Genomic DNA, 16,774 nt, shown 5'->3' with positions numbered 1-16,774 from the left:
TATTTTTATACCGGATTGGCGCTGGACCGGGTTAATAACGCCCCCGCTGTTGGCTTTGATGCCCCGGCTGACAGTGTTAAATATATTAGGGGTGTGATCAGGGTCGCTGGACCAATGGATAAAATGGTGTGGACTATAATGAAGTCTCATGAGAATGAGAGTGAGAATCAAGTCCTCCCAGTGGAGCATGGAGAGGAGGTAGAGGAGAATGTTTGTGATGATCATGGTGAGGAGATTTTATCTATCTTACCGATTGTTTTTACAAGGGACACTTTTAATGATTTAACTATGGACAGTTTTAATCCAGATTTTAAGTATTTAAGTACATTTGATGATCCATATGTTAGGGGAATCAAGTACTGATTTTAATAGGGATCGTAATAAGGATCTTAACAGTATTGGTAGTAATATAAATATATTAGAAAGTAGTTCGTGGAAGGATGGGGTTTTTTATTTAGAGTATCCCGTTGATAGTTTTAATTGTCCAATATGTCCCCAGATATTACCAACATTTGGTAAATGGGCCAAACACATTAATGTGGTTCATAAAAGTAAAGCCATACGAGTTGTATGTAGTAAATGTGGAAAATCTTCTCAATATCATAATATAGCTTGCCACTACCCCAAGTGCATACCCAAGAAGGCGGATACCCCAATGAAGAGCCATACGTGCTCGGTCTGTGGGCTTGGTTTTCATACTAGATCTGGATTGAGCCAACACTGTAGACATAGACACCCTGCTGTGAGGAATGAGCAAAGAAAAGAAGATATGGCTGCTAAAAGTAAGATCAAAGAGGGATCGACTAGATCTCGTATATGGACTAAAGATGAGGTTGCGCAGCTTATACAGTTGGAAAGGAAATATATTGGGAAAAGGAATATAAATAAATGTATTGAGAGCGAGATGAGGACCAAAACGAATAAACAAATATCAGATAAAAGACAAGAATTAGCAAAGAAGAAGTTAGTGGTAACAGGAGATAGGGAGGAAGTGACTGAGGTAGAGGACATTAGAGTAAATATATTAGAAATTCCGCCCCCAAGAGAGAGGATTTTCCCACTAAAAGGACATCCAGAAGTGGATTTAGTGGAGAAAATATGTAAACGGGGAAAACAAAGTAGGGAGGGAAGAGAAATAATAAATAGTTTAGGGGAAATTGAAGGATTATTAAAGGAGGATTTAACAAAAGCTCTCGGATGGTCAATGTTGGAAAAATTATGTTATTCATTAGTAGAGGGACAGGACCCTAGAAATGAAAGTCAAATAGAGTTGAGGAATAAAGGAAAAGGGAAGATTAGAAAGGAGGGGAGAAGGAAGCAATTTAATGCAATTAGGAGATATGCTACAAAGAAAGCTAAGTATAAATTCTATCAACAATTATTTGATAAGGATAGAAGAAGATTGACTCGCATTATAATGGGAGAGCCAGATAAGGCTAAGTGTGCTATCCCTATGAAAGAAATTGAGGAATACTATGTAAATATTTTGGGAACAATTGGACATGGTAATATGATAGGGTGGCCATCATCCACAGAGAATGCGGATAATGATATATTAATGAGTCCAATCTCTGTGGATGAGATTAGAATAGCTTTAAGAGAAATAAGAAAAGATAGTGCTCCTGGCCCAGATAAAGTAAAAGTGAGCAATTTGTGGGATATTTTTAATTTAGACTCCTTAATACTTACAAAAATTTTTAATATATGGTTTCTAAATAGACAGGTACCAGATGAATTTAAGAAAAATAGAACGATTTTAATACCAAAGACACAAGATGAGGAGGAAATGAAGAAGTTAACATCTTGGAGACCATTGACAATTGGGTCAGTTTGGATTAGAATCTATACCAAAATATTAGCAAAAAGACTGGTGGAAACAGTTAAGATATGTAGTAGACAAAAAGGGTTTATATCCGCCCCTGGGTGTGAGGAAAATATTGCTATATTAGATAATTTGATTAAAGGGGCTAAACGAAATGGGAATGAAATTGCAATAGTGTTCGTAGATCTGGCTAAAGCATTTGACTCTGTGGGACACGGACATATAATAGCCGGGTTGAGAAGATTTGGTATAGATGAACATTTTATAGATATTATTAGGGACCTTTATGATAATTGCACAACTAGGGTATGGGTGGGTGATGAAGCTACTGAGTCTATTTTAATTAGGAGGGGGGTCAAGCAGGGTGACCCGTTGTCCCCAATTTTGTTTAATATTGCTATGGATCCCCTTTTAACTAGATTAGAAGTAGAAGGAAGTGGTTTTTATGTTAAGGGTAATAGTGTCACGTCATTGGCTTTTGCCGATGATGTGGCAATTTTAAGTAGCTCATATAAAGGAATGATCAAAAATTTGGGTATCTTAGAGGAGTTTTGTAAAAATACTAATCTCTCTGTTAATGTGAAGAAAACGAAAGGCTTTCATATTTTAACTAAACATAAAACCTATGTAGTTAATCCTAAGGATAATTGGCAGATAGGGTCAGAGAAGATTGAATATGTTCAACCAGGGGATTTTGAAAAATATTTAGGGGCTAGAATAGATCCCTGGATAGGTGTAGGGGGACTGGTACTTAAAGAAAAATTGAAAGATTGGAGTGAGAATTTAATTAAGGCCCCATTAAAACCGGCCCCAAAAATATTAATTTTACAGACATACATCTTACCGAAGCTATTTTATAATCTTCTTTTAATAGAACCCCCTTTTAATCTTTTAGACGATCTTGATGTGTTAGTTAGAAAAATAGTTAAAGAGATTTTACATTTACCTCAGTGTACCACAGATGGGATATTTTATTCTAGAGGTAGGGATGGTGGTTTAGCTCTCACTAAGTTTAGTGTGCAAATCCCAAATATGTTAATTCGTAAATGGAGGAGACATATTGTCTCGAGAGATGATTGGATGGACCTATCTTATCTATATGCAGGAGAAAATCTTGTGGATAAAATATTGTCATTTAGTGCAGTAACATCTCATCCCAAGAAATGGAGGGAAGAGGAATTTTTAAGATGGTCGGAACTGAGATGTCAGGGAATAGGGATAAAATATTTTAAAAATGATTTAATTAGTAATTCGATTTTTAGAAACTCTAGTAAAGTTAAATTGTCAGCGTATATCGCAGCATTGCAGCTTAGGGCAAATATTTATCCTACTAGGGAGACATTAGCAAGAGGAAGAGGAGGTGTGAATGCTCTTTGTAGATGGTGCGGTAAAGTGCGGGAGACTGTTCCCCATATCTCAGGACAATGTTATAAGACTAAGAATGCTAGGATAAAAAGGCATAATAGAGTAGTGTCTGCAGTTGTAGATAAGGTTGGTAAATTAGGGTGGAAGGCAATGATAGAGCCCCATTTGAGAAATAGTAAGGGTGAGTTAAGAAAGCCGGATATTATATTTATAAAAGGAGATACAGCAGTGGTGGTTGATGTTACAGTGCGATGGGAGGATAATGCCGGAAGTTTGGAACAAGCCCACAGTGAGAAGGTGGCTTATTATCTTGAGTTAGAGGAAGAAATTAAAAACTTAACGGGAGGTAAAAATATCCACTTCTTTGGTTTTGTGCTTGGGGCGCGTGGCAAGTGGAGTGAAGGTAATAATGATTTGTTACAATTATTGGGAATGGACAGAAGTAAAAATTTTAAGGAGAGTATACGTAGACTTGTTTTATATTCCACTATTGGTATGATGGCTATATTCAGTGACAGGTAAAGATCCCGGAGTTTCCATTCCGTGTATCTTGCCAAAACTAAATTTTAGCTATTTTGGTTTCCATGCTCTAAATTTTCAAATTTTTAATATTGTTTTGAACATTAACATATTTAGTGTTATTTAATATCTGCCCTTCAATAGAATGGTTTTAACTATATAATAAATACTTATTAATGGATGAAATTCCAATTTAAATTATTAGTTTATTTATTTATTTATTTTAACTACTGGATGTGGATGCGGACTGGCCGCGTATAGTAACCAGGAAAGGGCAGGTAGTCACGCCTGTACATAAATAGGGGGTGGGGTCCTGGGGGGAGGTAGGGGCAGGGGTCCCAGGAGGAGGCAGCCAGGGGACAAGGAGCAGGGTGGGGGTTGGACATTCTGAGGGGGGCGGGAAGTGGGAGGGAGTGGATGTGGGTGGGGCTCTTCCCCCCCATCCTCTTTTTTGATTGTTGAAATATGGTAACCCTAAAAAAGCAGTGCCCTGGCTCGGCAGGGAGGAGCCGCCTTCTGGAGGCACTGGAGTGCCAGAGCGTCAGTTTGCGGGGGTGGCGAGCCCCAGCCATGGAGGAGCCAGCGCAGCACAGGGGGGAAGCAGCCCTGCAAAGGCAGCAGCACCACTAGCTGGGAGCAGCCACACCCCTTGCCCAGGCTGCGGCCTGACGCACCCCCCTCCCCCCCAGGGGGCTCCGGCAGGCTGCGGAAGTTGCATGTGGTCGGTGGCCCCCGTGTGCTCCACGGCTCCCCCACTCACCGTGCTCGGGCTCTGCGGCTCCTAGGCATGTGAGCTACCGGGGCGCAGGGCCCTGAGCCTACTCTGGGAGGGGCAGTAGCAGTGGTGGCTCACACTCCTGGGAGTCACAGAGCTGGAGCGTGGCAGGGGGGAGCCGGGAGGCGCACGGGGGATGCCACCCACATGTATCCACTGCAGGAGCCCCCGGGGGGTGGCGCCATGTGGGTTGCAGCGCGGGCAGGCGCACCCCCCGGCTTACCCCTCACCGCGCATGGATGTGTCCTAAGCATGCACAATTTAACTAAGGAGCCTCATTTTCTTTTACACCACAGGTTGATTTTGATTAAAAGTAAAGCAAGTTTATTTACCCATCATGTTTGGATATTAAGTGAGATCAAGTACAAAGGATAGAATTAGAAATGGTTATAAGCAAATAAAAATGAAAAGTACTTTCTAGAGACTAAGACTTAACAAAACAAGTTACAGCCTCTCTTCAGGATAAGATTCTTATAACACAACCTTCAAGCAAGATGGCTGGGGGCTCAGGGCAGGGAGTTGGGGTGCTGGAGGGCTGTGAGGTGCAGGCAGGGGGCTCAGGGCAGGGAGTTGGGGGGTGGGGTGCAGGAGGGGTTCGTGCTCCGGCCCGGCGACACTTACCTAAAGCAGCTCGGGGTGGCAGCGGCGTGTTCCCTGGCTGCCTGCCCTGGCCCCACGACGTGCCACTCACCACATCCCTGCGCGGTCCCTGGGGGAGGGGAGGATACAGGGCTCTGCGTGTTGCCCTTGCCACGCCTCCAGGTACCTCCCCCGAAGCTCCCATTAGCCGCGGTTCCCCGTTCCCGGCCAATGGGAGCTGCAGGAGGCGGTGCCTGGAGCAACGCACGGTGCCCTATGCCCCCCCTGAGGCCCCAGGGACGTGGTGCCGGCCGTTTCTGAGAGCGGCCCGGGGCCTGCGGCACCACGGGGGGCAAGTCCCATGGGCCAGATCCAAAGCCCTGAGGGGCCGGATCCGGGCCGTAGTTTGCCCACCCCTGCATTAGGGTGTGTCTGGGCACATATGGCACACTCCGTGCGCACGCCTATGATCCTCAAGATTAAATATTTATTACACTTGGCTGCTTCTGACTTACTTTTGCAAAGAAAATGTCCTTTGCCTTCCCCTAGGAGATCATCTACCAAGGACTCATTTTGCCCTGAGATCAGTTTTCATGTTATCAAATGTAGCCTTTTCCAAACAGTGTCCAGTTCCTTTTCATCCAGCAGCTTTCCTAAGACACTTCAGATTTTCAGTGCAGTGGTTCTGAGATCCTGAAATAAGCATTATTGCGAAGTAACAGTTTACCAAATTAGAAAAGTAAAAGAGCCAAATTAATAAAATGATAGAATAATGGAGTATTAAATAAGGGAGGGAAACTGAACCCAGAGCCGTAGCACTGAGGGATGAAGGTGATGCTCCTTACTGGGACCATCAAAGTGCTTCATATGCAAGATTTCAATTCACTGTCAGAGGTTTCATGATTATTAAAAACTGGCAGGTGACTAGCAAGATAAGCCATTAGAAACTTCTTCTTTAGCTAACCCTTCCTCTTGGCCTACCAAAAGGGCATAAGTTCATTTCTGTTAGTGAGAATAATATTGCCATCAGCATTTTAAACAAAGGCTGTCATAGTTTTCGGGCTTTTTGCATACTGTAGCCATTTTGATTAAGGGATCTGTCAGTCTTAGAGCTACATGAAACATCTCAGGAACTGGACCTCTTAATAGGAAGGGACTTTCCTTGCTTTTTTTTATCAGTCTTGATGGTATTCTTCTCAACTTGCTCCCTACTGGTATCACCGGAGATACCGTTTCTGCTTTTTTTCCCGTTTAGCTAAGAGGTGCTCTCAGATACTCTATTTGTTCATATGTTAAGTGTAATTAAAAACCATTTGAAATTGATTTAGTTTATCAGCACAAACTCCTATGTTGACACTCTCACATGAGTTGGTAAGGAGTCAAAAGGTAGAAGAGCTGGCCTCACTTTCATCTCCTCAGAGGTAAGGAAGAGAATATTGAAGTCATCCCTGTGGGTGGACCAGCATCTGATATGATCTATCCATGAGCTAGCAAATACTTATCAGGGGGGAAATTAATGAAAATAAATGTTAATGATCTCAAGCAGAAAAATAATTCAGCTCTTAACATTTTTGCACCCTAGTATTCTCTTGATCACAGCTGCAGAACCAATGGAGCACACTTCCTGTTTTCATCCTTTTTTCCATTTGCTGTTGCGGGGATATTTGGACTTCAGAGGTTTAACTCCAGTTCCTGTTTTTATTCACAGCCTTATTCTGGTTTATCTTTCACCTTAAGCATGAGATAAAGGCCAAGCCATGTCCATTTTCTAATCAAATTATTTGAGGATAAGCTTTGTTTTTTCACAAACAGATAATTAGTTACATAACTAATACAAGTTATACTTTTACCTCTAAAATGATACTTTCACCTAGAACAACATTTTTACACTTGTACGTCCTGGATCACTTACCCTTCCCATGTCAATGCTGGTGCACAGGGTGGAAACTCTTCTATTCCTCTCTATCACTTGCTACTGCTTTCATCTGCACTGTGATGTTAAAGTCAACTATTTAGTTCTCCCTTCTAAGGGTCCTTCTTAAGGTCTCTCTTGGGCACCCACCTTTCCTCAACCGTTGGTTTCCACTTGAGAGCTTCATATGGGAGTCTACATGTTGTCATCTGAAGTATATGTGCCAAATACACCCAATACTTCTTTCTAATTCTAGTGAAAACAAGCTGCTGGCTGGTGACTTCTCAGATATATTCACTGCTGATGAGGCCTCTCCATCCAGTGCCCAGAAACTTTGTAGACACTTATTTTCAAAGGCACCAACTTTCTGTGTAACATTTTAGTAGATTACCAGCTCTTGTGGCCATATTTAGCACTGAGATTACGTTTGGGTTGAAAAGTCTCAGTTTTGCTTTGGTGCTGTATTAGTTTGATTTCCATGTGTTGTTGAGTTTTGTGAATCCTGTGGATTCCTATTTTCCTATCCTTGATGTCACTTTCTTCTTGAGGTCTCTGGTGGCTAGTATGGTGGTGCCCAGGTAGATGAACTGTTCTACTTTCTTGTTGTTTTTGCCTTCTACTCTGATGTTACTGCTTGATACCTGAGTTTCCAGGATGTTTGTTCTAACATTATTGATTTTGAGCCCAGCTTGGCCTGCTGTTTTTGCCAGGTTGTCTGTCTTTGTTTGTAACTTTTTAGAGGTGTCACTAAGTAGTGCAATATCATCAGCAAAGACTAGGTCTTCTAGCCATTTGCCATCAGCAATGACCACAGTGTTTGCATTCCCAAATTGAAATTAAAACGGAGGTCTACATTACACACTTATTGTGGTATGACGACGTTGCTCAGCGGTGTGAAAAATCCACACCCATGAGCGATGTAGTCATACAGATCAATTCCCTCTGTGTAGACAGTGCTATGTTGACAAGAGGGCTTCTCTTGTTGACATAGTTACCGCCTCTCATGGAGATGGCGTTCTTAAGCTGATGGGAGAGATATTAGAGCGTCTTCACCAGAAGTGCTACAGCAGTGCGGCTGCGCCCATGCAAGTTTGTAGTGTAGACCTGCCCTCAGAAAGCCCAACCTTAAACAGAAAGCAACAAAGAAAATTAATAATATAAAACTGAAAACAAAAGCATGCTGTGAGAAATTTCAGTGTGAACTATGGAACAGATTTGGGGTGCTGGCAGAGGAAGGTGAGGTAGGGATTGGAACTGAAGAAAAATGCACAGTCCTCTGAGACAACGTGATTTAAGCTGCAGCAGTGACAGCTTGATATCAGCAAAGACAGAGCAAGAACTGGATAAGCCAAGAGACATCGCATCTCAAGGAGGAAAGAAAAGCACTGAAAGGAAAACTCCTGAATTCTAAGACAAACGAAATATTGGAAAAAGCAGAGGATGAGTGCAAGAAAGCAGACAAAGCAGTGAAGAGTGTGGACATTTCAAATCGGGAAATGGGCCAATAAGAAGCCAAGATGAAAAAAGGCTTACAACTGAGGGAAAGACAGATGGGCAGAGCATTTCAGACAAGTCCTCAACAGACTCATCCCCAGATATTGATGAAACATGTGAACATAATCTACTTGGCATTAACATTGATGCCACAGAGATGTCAGCAGCACAGGCTGCAATTAAGAAGCTGAAAAACAAAGGGCAGTAGATGATGTAATCACAGCAGAAAAGTCAAAAGAACTTGAACACGCCACCCTAATAAAACTGACAGGAGTTACACTACTCTCTGCTGTAGGGAAAAGTGTCTGTAGTGCGGACAAAAGAGGCAGGTGATTCAAAGCTTAGGGAAGAACAGCTCGATTCAGGCCCAAAAGATCCTGTGCAGATCAGATAGTTTCACTTAGGACTATCATAGAAGAATGTGTAGAATTTATTTTATTATGTACTTAATTTTTCAGTGTGCCATAAGCTGCCTTAGTGAGAATGTTGCATTGTCAGAGATATTAAGAGAGAACTCAGGAGCTAGATAGGTGAAAACTGAGTCTTTTGGCTCTTTGGAAGGTATAAGTAGTGGTTTGAGATTGCAGGATAGGCATAATAATTGTGGCAAACTACTAAACTAGAAAATTAATAGTAGAAAACTACTTCTGTGTGTTCTCTGCATAGCACTCATCCTCATCTCCTCACCTGTGTTATCTGAGCACCTAAGTGCAGTTGAAATGCATTGAAATCATAGAATCATAAACTATAAGGTCAGAAGGGACCATTATGATTATCTATGATAACAGAGACTTGGTGGGATAACTCAGATGACTGGAGTACTGTCATGGATGGGTATAAACTGTTCAGGAAGGACAGACAGGGCAGAAAAGGTGGGGGAGTTGCATTGTATGTAAGAGAGGACTCTGACTGCTCAGAGCTCCGGTATGAACCTGCAGAAAAACCTGAGAGTTTCTGGATTAAGTTTAGAAGTATGAGCAACAAGGTGGTCGGAGTCTGCTAAAGACCACCAGACGGGGGGATGAGGTGGACGAGGCTTTCTTCCGGCAACTAGCAGAAGTTACTAGATCGCAGGCCCTGGTTCTCATGGGAGACTTTAATCACCCTGATATCTAATGGGAGAGCAATACAGCGGTGCACAGGCAATTTAGGAAGTTTTTGGAAATTGTAGGGGACAATTTCCTGGTGCAAGTACTGGAGGAACTAACCAGGGGCAGAGCTCTTCTTGACCTGCTGCTCACAAACCGGAAAGAATTAGTAGGGGAAGCAAAAGTGGATGGGAACCTCGGAGGCAGTGACCATGAGATGGTCGAGTTCAGGATCCTGACACAAGGAAGAAAGGAGAGTAGCAGAATACGGACTCTGGACTTCAGAAAAGCAGACTTTGACTCCCTCAGGGAACTGATGGGCAGCATCCCCTGGGAGAATAACGTGAGTGGGAAAGGAGTCCAGGAGAGCTGGCTGTATTTTAAAGAATCCTTATTGAGGTTGCAGGAAAAAAACATCCTGATGTGTAGAAAGAATAGTAAATATGGCAGGCGACCAGTTTGGCTTAACAGTGAAATCCTTGCTGATCTTAAACGCAAGAAAGAAGCTTACAAGAAGTGGAAGATTGGACAAATTACCAGGGAGGAGTATAAAAATATTGCTCAGGCATGCAGGAGTGAAATCACGAAGGCCAAATCACACTTGGAGTTGCAGCTAGCAAGAGATGTTAAGAGTAACAAGAAGGGTTTCTTCAGGTATGCTTGCAACAAGAAGAAAGTCAAGGAAAGTGTGGGCCCCTTACTGAATGAGGGAGGCAACCTAGTGACAGAGGATGTGGAAAAAGCTAATGTACTCAATGCTTTTTTTGCCTCTGTCTTCACAAACAAGGTCAGCTCCCAGACTGCAGCACTGGGCAGCACAGTATGGGGAGGAGGTGACCAGCCCTCTGTGGAGAAAGAGGTGGTTCAGGACTATTTAGAAAAACTGGACGAGCACAAGTCCATGGGGCCGGATGCGCTGCATCCGAGGGTGCTAAAGGAGTTGGGGGATGTGATTGCAGAGCCATTGGCCATTATCTTTGAAAACTCATGGCGATCAGGGGAGGTCCCAGATGACTGGAAAAAGGCTACTGTAGTGCCCATCTTTAAAAAAGGGAAGAAGGAGGATCCGGGGAACTACAGGCCAGTCAGCCTCACCTCAGTCCCTGGAAAAATCATGGAGCAGGTCCTCAAGGAATCAATCCTGAAGCACTTAGGAGAGGAAAGTGATCAGGAACAGTCAGCATGGATTCACCAAGGGCAATTCATGCCTGACTAACCTAATTGCCTTCTATGAGGAGATAACTGGGTCTCTGGATGAGGGGAAAGCAGTGGATGTGTTATTCCTTGACTTTAGTAAAGCTTTTGATACGGTCTCCACAGTATTCTTGCCGGCAAGTTAAAGAAGTATGGGCTGGATGAATGGACTATAAAGTGAATAGAAAACTGGCTAGATCGTCGGGCTCAACGGGTAGTGAACAATGGCTCCATGTCTAATTGGCAGCCGGTTTCAAGCGGAATGCCCCAAGGGTCAGTCCTGGGACCGGTTTTGTTCAATATCTTCATTAATCATCTGGAGGATGGCGTGGACTGCACTCTCAGCAAGTTTGCAGATGACACTAAACTGGGAGGAGTGGTAGATACGCTGGAGGGTAGGGATAGGATACAGAGGGACGTAGACAAATTAGAGGATTGGGCCAAAAGAAACCTGATGAGGTTCAAAAAGGACAAGTGCAGAGTCCTGCACTTAGGACGGAAGAATCCCATTCACTGTTACAGACTAGGGACCGAATGGCTAGGAAGCAGTTCTGCAGAAAAGGACCTAGAGGTTACAGTCAACAAGAAGCTGGATATGACTTAACAGTGTGCCCTGGTTGCCAAGAAGGCTAACGGCATTTTGGGCTGTATAAGTAGGGGCATTGCCAGCAGATCGAGGGACGTGATCATTCCCCTCATCTGGAGTACTGTGTCCAGTTTTGGGCTCCACACTACAAGAAGGATGTGGAAAAATTGGAAAGAGTCCAGAGGAGGGCAACAAAAATGATTAGGGGGCTGGAGCATATGACTTATGAGGAGAGGCTGAGGGAACTGGGATTGTTTAGTCTGCAGAAGAGAAGAATGAGGGGGGATTTGATAGCTGCTTTCAACTACCTGAAAGGGGGTTCCAAAGAGGATGGATCTAGACTGTTCTCAGTGATACCAGATGACAGAACAAGGAGAAATGGTCTCAAGTTGCAGTGGGGGAGGTTTAGGTTGCATATTAGGAAAAACTTTTTCACTAGGAGGGTGGTGAAGCACTGGAATAGGGAGGTGGTGGAATCTCCTTCCTTAGAGGTTTTTAAGGTCAGGCTAGACAAAGCCCTGGCTGGGATGATTTAGTTGGGAATTGGTCCTGCTTTGAGCAGGGGGTTGGACTAGATGACCTCCTGAGGTCCCTTCTAACCCTGATATTCTATGATTCTATGATCTAGTCTGACCTCCTGCAAAACACAGGCCACAGAATATCACCCACCCACTCCTGTATCAAACCCCTAACCTATGTCTGAGCCACTGAAGTCCTCAAATCATGGTTTAAAGACTTCAAGCTGCAGAGAATCTTCCAGCAAATGACCTATGCCCCATGCTGCAGAGGAAGGCAAAAAAACCCCAGGGCCTCTGTGACAATGCGGTTCTGGCGGAACCCAACTGAGAGCGCCAACTCAGGACAAATTGCTCAAATAGGGCAGTTCCAGCCCAAGGCTGGGGTTCTTTCCACCTCTAAGGCAAACCAAACCAGCCAGACTAAGAGGACTTCAGTCTCACCCCACTGGCTAACCGCAAGTCTCACAAGCAATCTCCTTAGACACTCCAGTTTCCCAGTATTACCACCAGTGCCACTCGTTATGGGGACAAATGGTTATGAAAACCAATATCCCAGTAAAAGAAAAAGGTTCTCCTGATCCCAAAGGACCAAGCCCCAGACCCAGGTCAATATACAAATCAGATCTTACCCACAAATCACGCTGTTGCCAATCCTTTAGAATCTAAAATCTAAAGGTTTATTCATAAAAGGAAAAAGATAGAGATGAGAGTTAGAATTGGTTAAATGGAATCAATTACATACAGTAATGGCAAAGTTCTTGGTTCAGGCTTGCAGCAGCGATGGAATAAACTGCAGGTTCAAATCAAGTCTCTGGAATACATCCCCCGCTGGGATGGGTCCTCAGTCCTTTGTTCAAAGCTTCAGCTTGTAGCAAAGTTCCTCCAGAGGTATGAAGCAGGATTGAAGACCAGATGGAGATGAGGCATCAGCCTTATATAGTCTTTTCCAGGTGTAAGCACACCTCTTTGTTCTTACTGTGGAAAATTACAGCAAAATGGAGTCTGGAGTCACATGGGCCAGTTCCTGCATACTTTGCTGAGTACAAGGTGTATCTGCCTTCTCTCAATGGGTCCATTGTATAGCTGATGGTCCTTAATGGGCCATCAAGCAGGCTAGGCAGAGCTAACACCAGTTTGTCTGGGATGTCACCCAGCAGCATAGCATAAGTTTGAAATACAGACAGTATAGAGCCAATATTCATAACTTCAACTACAAAAGTGATACACACATATAGACAGCATAATCATAACCAGTAAACCATAACCTTGTCTTAGACACCCCATTTGACCCCCTTTATACAAGATTTGCGTGCCACTACAGGACCTTGGTTGCAACACTGATCTATATGGTCCCAGATTATATCAATAACGTCACAGCCTCTGCCAATCTGCCCTGGAGGAAAATTCCTTCCCGACCCCAAATATGGCAATCAGCTAAATCCTGAGCATGTGAGCAAGACTCTCCAGCCAGCACCCAGGAAAGAATTCTCTGTAGTAACTCAGATCCCACCCCATCTAACATCCCATCACAGGCCATTGGGCATTAGGGGAATAATCAAATTGGGTATTCTTTTGTGTAACTAAGTTTTGCCCAGGGGATCATCCTCTGTGTTTTGAATCTCTTATCTGTGAGAGTAGCTGGTATGCTAATCTCTCCCAGAGGTTTGTCTTTCACCTTTCTTTTCTTTAATTAAAAGACTTCTTTTTCAGAACATGATTGATTTTTCCTTGTTTTTAAGATCCAAGGGAATTGGATCTGAACTCACCAGGAATTGGTGGGGGAAAGGAGTGGGGATGGTTAAATTCTCCTTGTGTTAAGATCCAAGGGTTTGGATGATGTTCACCAGGAAATTGGTGATGAAGTCTCTCAAGGCTACCCAGGGAAAGAAGTTAGAACTTGGGAGTGGTGGCAGCAAGACCAGATCTAAACTGGTAATTCAGTTTAGGGGTTCACATGCAGGTCCCCATATCTGTACTCTAAAGTTCAAAGTGGGGGTGAAACCTATGACAGGCATATTTACCGCTAATAGTCAAAGATCAATTAATTGCCAAAATAAGGCTATCTCATCATACCATCCCCTCCATAAACTTATCAAGCTTAGTCTTGAAGCCAGATATGTCTTTTGCCCCCACTGCTCTCCTTGGAATGCTGTTCCAGAACTTCGCTCCTCTGATGGTTAGAAACCTTCATCTAATTTCAAGTCTAAAGTTCCTCATGGCCAGTTTATATCCATTTGTTCTTGTGTCCACATTGGTACTGAGCTTAAATAATTCCTCTCCCTCCCTGGTATTTATCCCTTTGATATATTTATAGAGAGCAATCATATCTCCCCTCAGCCTTCTTTTGGTTAGGCTAAACAAGCCAAGCTCTTTGAGTCTCCTTTCATAAGACAGGTTTTCCATTCCTTGGATCATCCTAGTAGCCCTTCTCTGTACCTGTTCCAGTTTGAATTCATCCTTCTTAAACATGGGAAACCAGAACTGCACACAGTATTCCAGATGACGTCTCACCAGTGCCTTGTATAACAGTACTAACACCTCTTTATCTCTACTGGAAATACGTCGCCTGATGCATCCCAAGACCGCATTAGCTTTTTTCATGGCCATATCACATTGGCGGCTCAAGATCCTGTGATCAACCAAAACTCGGAGGTCCTTCTCCTCCTCTGTTACTTCCAACTGATGCGTCCCCAGTTTATAACAAAAATTCTTTTTATTAATCCCTAAATGCATGACCTTGCACTTTTCACTATTAAATTTCATCCTATTACTATTACTCCAGTTTACAAGGTCATCCAGATCTTCCTGTATGATATCCCTGTCCTTCTCTGTATTGGCAATACCTCCCAGCTTTGTGTCATCTGCAAACTTTATTAGCACATTTCCTCTTTTTGTGCCAAGGTCAGTGTCAAGGCTGTATCCCCACTTTGAACTTTAGGGTACAAATGTAGGGGCCTGCATGAAAACTTCTAAGCTTAACTACCAGCTTAGCTTTGGTCCGCTGCCACCATCCCAAGGCTAATTTCCTTCCCTGGGTAGCCTTGAGACACCTTCACCAATTCCCTGGTGAATACAGATCCAAACCTCTTGGATCTTAAAACAAGGAAAAATCAATCAGGTTCTTAAAAAGAAGGCGTTTAATCAAAGAAAAAGGTAAAAATCATCTCTGTAAAATCAGTATGGAAATTAACCTTACAGGGTAATTAAACTTAAAGAGCTCAGAGGACTCCCCTCTAGTCTAGTAAAAGGTACATTTACAAGTTGAGAAAACAAAGGAAAACTAAGACGCCTTGCCTGGCTATTTACTTACAAGTTTGAAATAGGAGAGACTTGTTTAGAAAGATGTGGAGAACCTGGATTGATGTCTGGTCCCTCTCAGTCCCGAGAACGAACGCACTCACAAACAAAGAACACAAACAAAAGCCTTCCCCCCCAAGATTTGAAAGTATCTTGTCCCCTTATTGGTCCTTTAGGTCAGATGCCAGCCAGGTTACCTGAGCTTCTTAACCCTTTACAGGGAAAAGGATTTTGGAGTCTCTGGCCAGGAGGGATTTTATAGTACTGTACACAGGACAGCTGTTACCCTTCCCTTTATAGTTATGACAGTCAGTAATAAAAAGATTAAATAAGATTGGTCCCAAAACTGATTCCTGAGGAACTCCACTGGTAACCTCCCTCCAGCCTGACAGTTCACCTTTCGGTATGACCCGTTGTAGTCTCCCCTTTAACCAGTTCCTTATCCACCTTTCAGTTTCCATATTGATCCCCATCTTTTCCAATTTAACTAATAATTCCCAATGTGAAACCATATCAAATGCCTTACTGAAATCGAGGTAAATTAGATCCACCGCGTTTCCTTTGTCTAAAAAATCTGTTACCTTCTCAAAGAAGGAGATCAGGTTGGTTTGGCATGAGCTACGTTTTGTAAAACCATGTTGTATTTTGTCCCAATTGCCATTGACCTCAGTGTCTTTAACTACTTTTTCCTTCAAAAATTTTTCCAAGACCTTGCATACTACAGATGTCATAAGTTACCCGGATCACTTTTTTTTCTCTTTCTTAAAAATAGGAACTATGTTAGCAATTCTCCAGTCATACGGTACAACCCCTGAGTTTACAGATTCATTAAAAATTCTTGCTATGGGCTTGCAGTTTCATGTGCCAGTTCCTTTAATATTCTTGAATGAAGATTATCTGGGCTCCCCGATTTAGTCCCATTAAGCTGTTCGAGTTTGACTTCTACCTCAGATGTGGTAATATCTACCTCCATATCCTCATTCCCATTTGTCATCCTACCATTATCCCTAAGCTCCTCATTAGCCTCCTTAAAGACTGAGGCAAAGTATTTGTTTAGATATTGGGCCATGCCTAGATTATCCTTAACCTCCACTCCATCCTCAGTGTTTAGCGGTCCCACTTCTTCTTTCTTTGTTTTCTTCTTATTTATATGGCTATAGAACCTTTTACTATTGGTTTTAATTCCCTTTGCAAGGTCCAACTCTACATGGCTTTTGGCCTTTCTCACTTTATCCCTACATGTTCTGACCTCAATTAGGTAGCTTTCCCTGCTGATCACTTCCATCTTCCACTCCTTGTAGGCTTTCTGCTTTTTCTTAATCACTTCCCTGAGATGCTTGCTTATCCAGCTTGGTCTACAATGACTGCCTATGAATTTTTTCCCCTTTCTTGGGATGCAGGCTTCTGATAGTTTTTGCAACTTTGACTTGAAGTAATTCCAGGCCTTCTCTGCCTTTAGAGCCACAAGTTCTTCAGTCCAATCCACTTCCCTAACTAATTTCCTTAATTTTTTAAAGTTAGCCCTTTTGAAATCAAAAACTCTAGTCCCAGATGTATTTTTCTTTATCCTTCCATTTAGTTTAAACTGAATTAGCTCATGATTGCTCGAACCAAGGTTGTCCCCT

Source organism: Chrysemys picta, chromosome 3, assembly GCF_011386835.1.
Source record: "Chrysemys picta bellii isolate R12L10 chromosome 3, ASM1138683v2, whole genome shotgun sequence".
In the NCBI taxonomy this organism is placed as follows: Eukaryota; Metazoa; Chordata; order Testudines; family Emydidae; genus Chrysemys; species Chrysemys picta.
The sequence above is the reverse complement of the archived record's forward strand: the minus strand, read 5'-3'. Positions refer to the sequence as shown.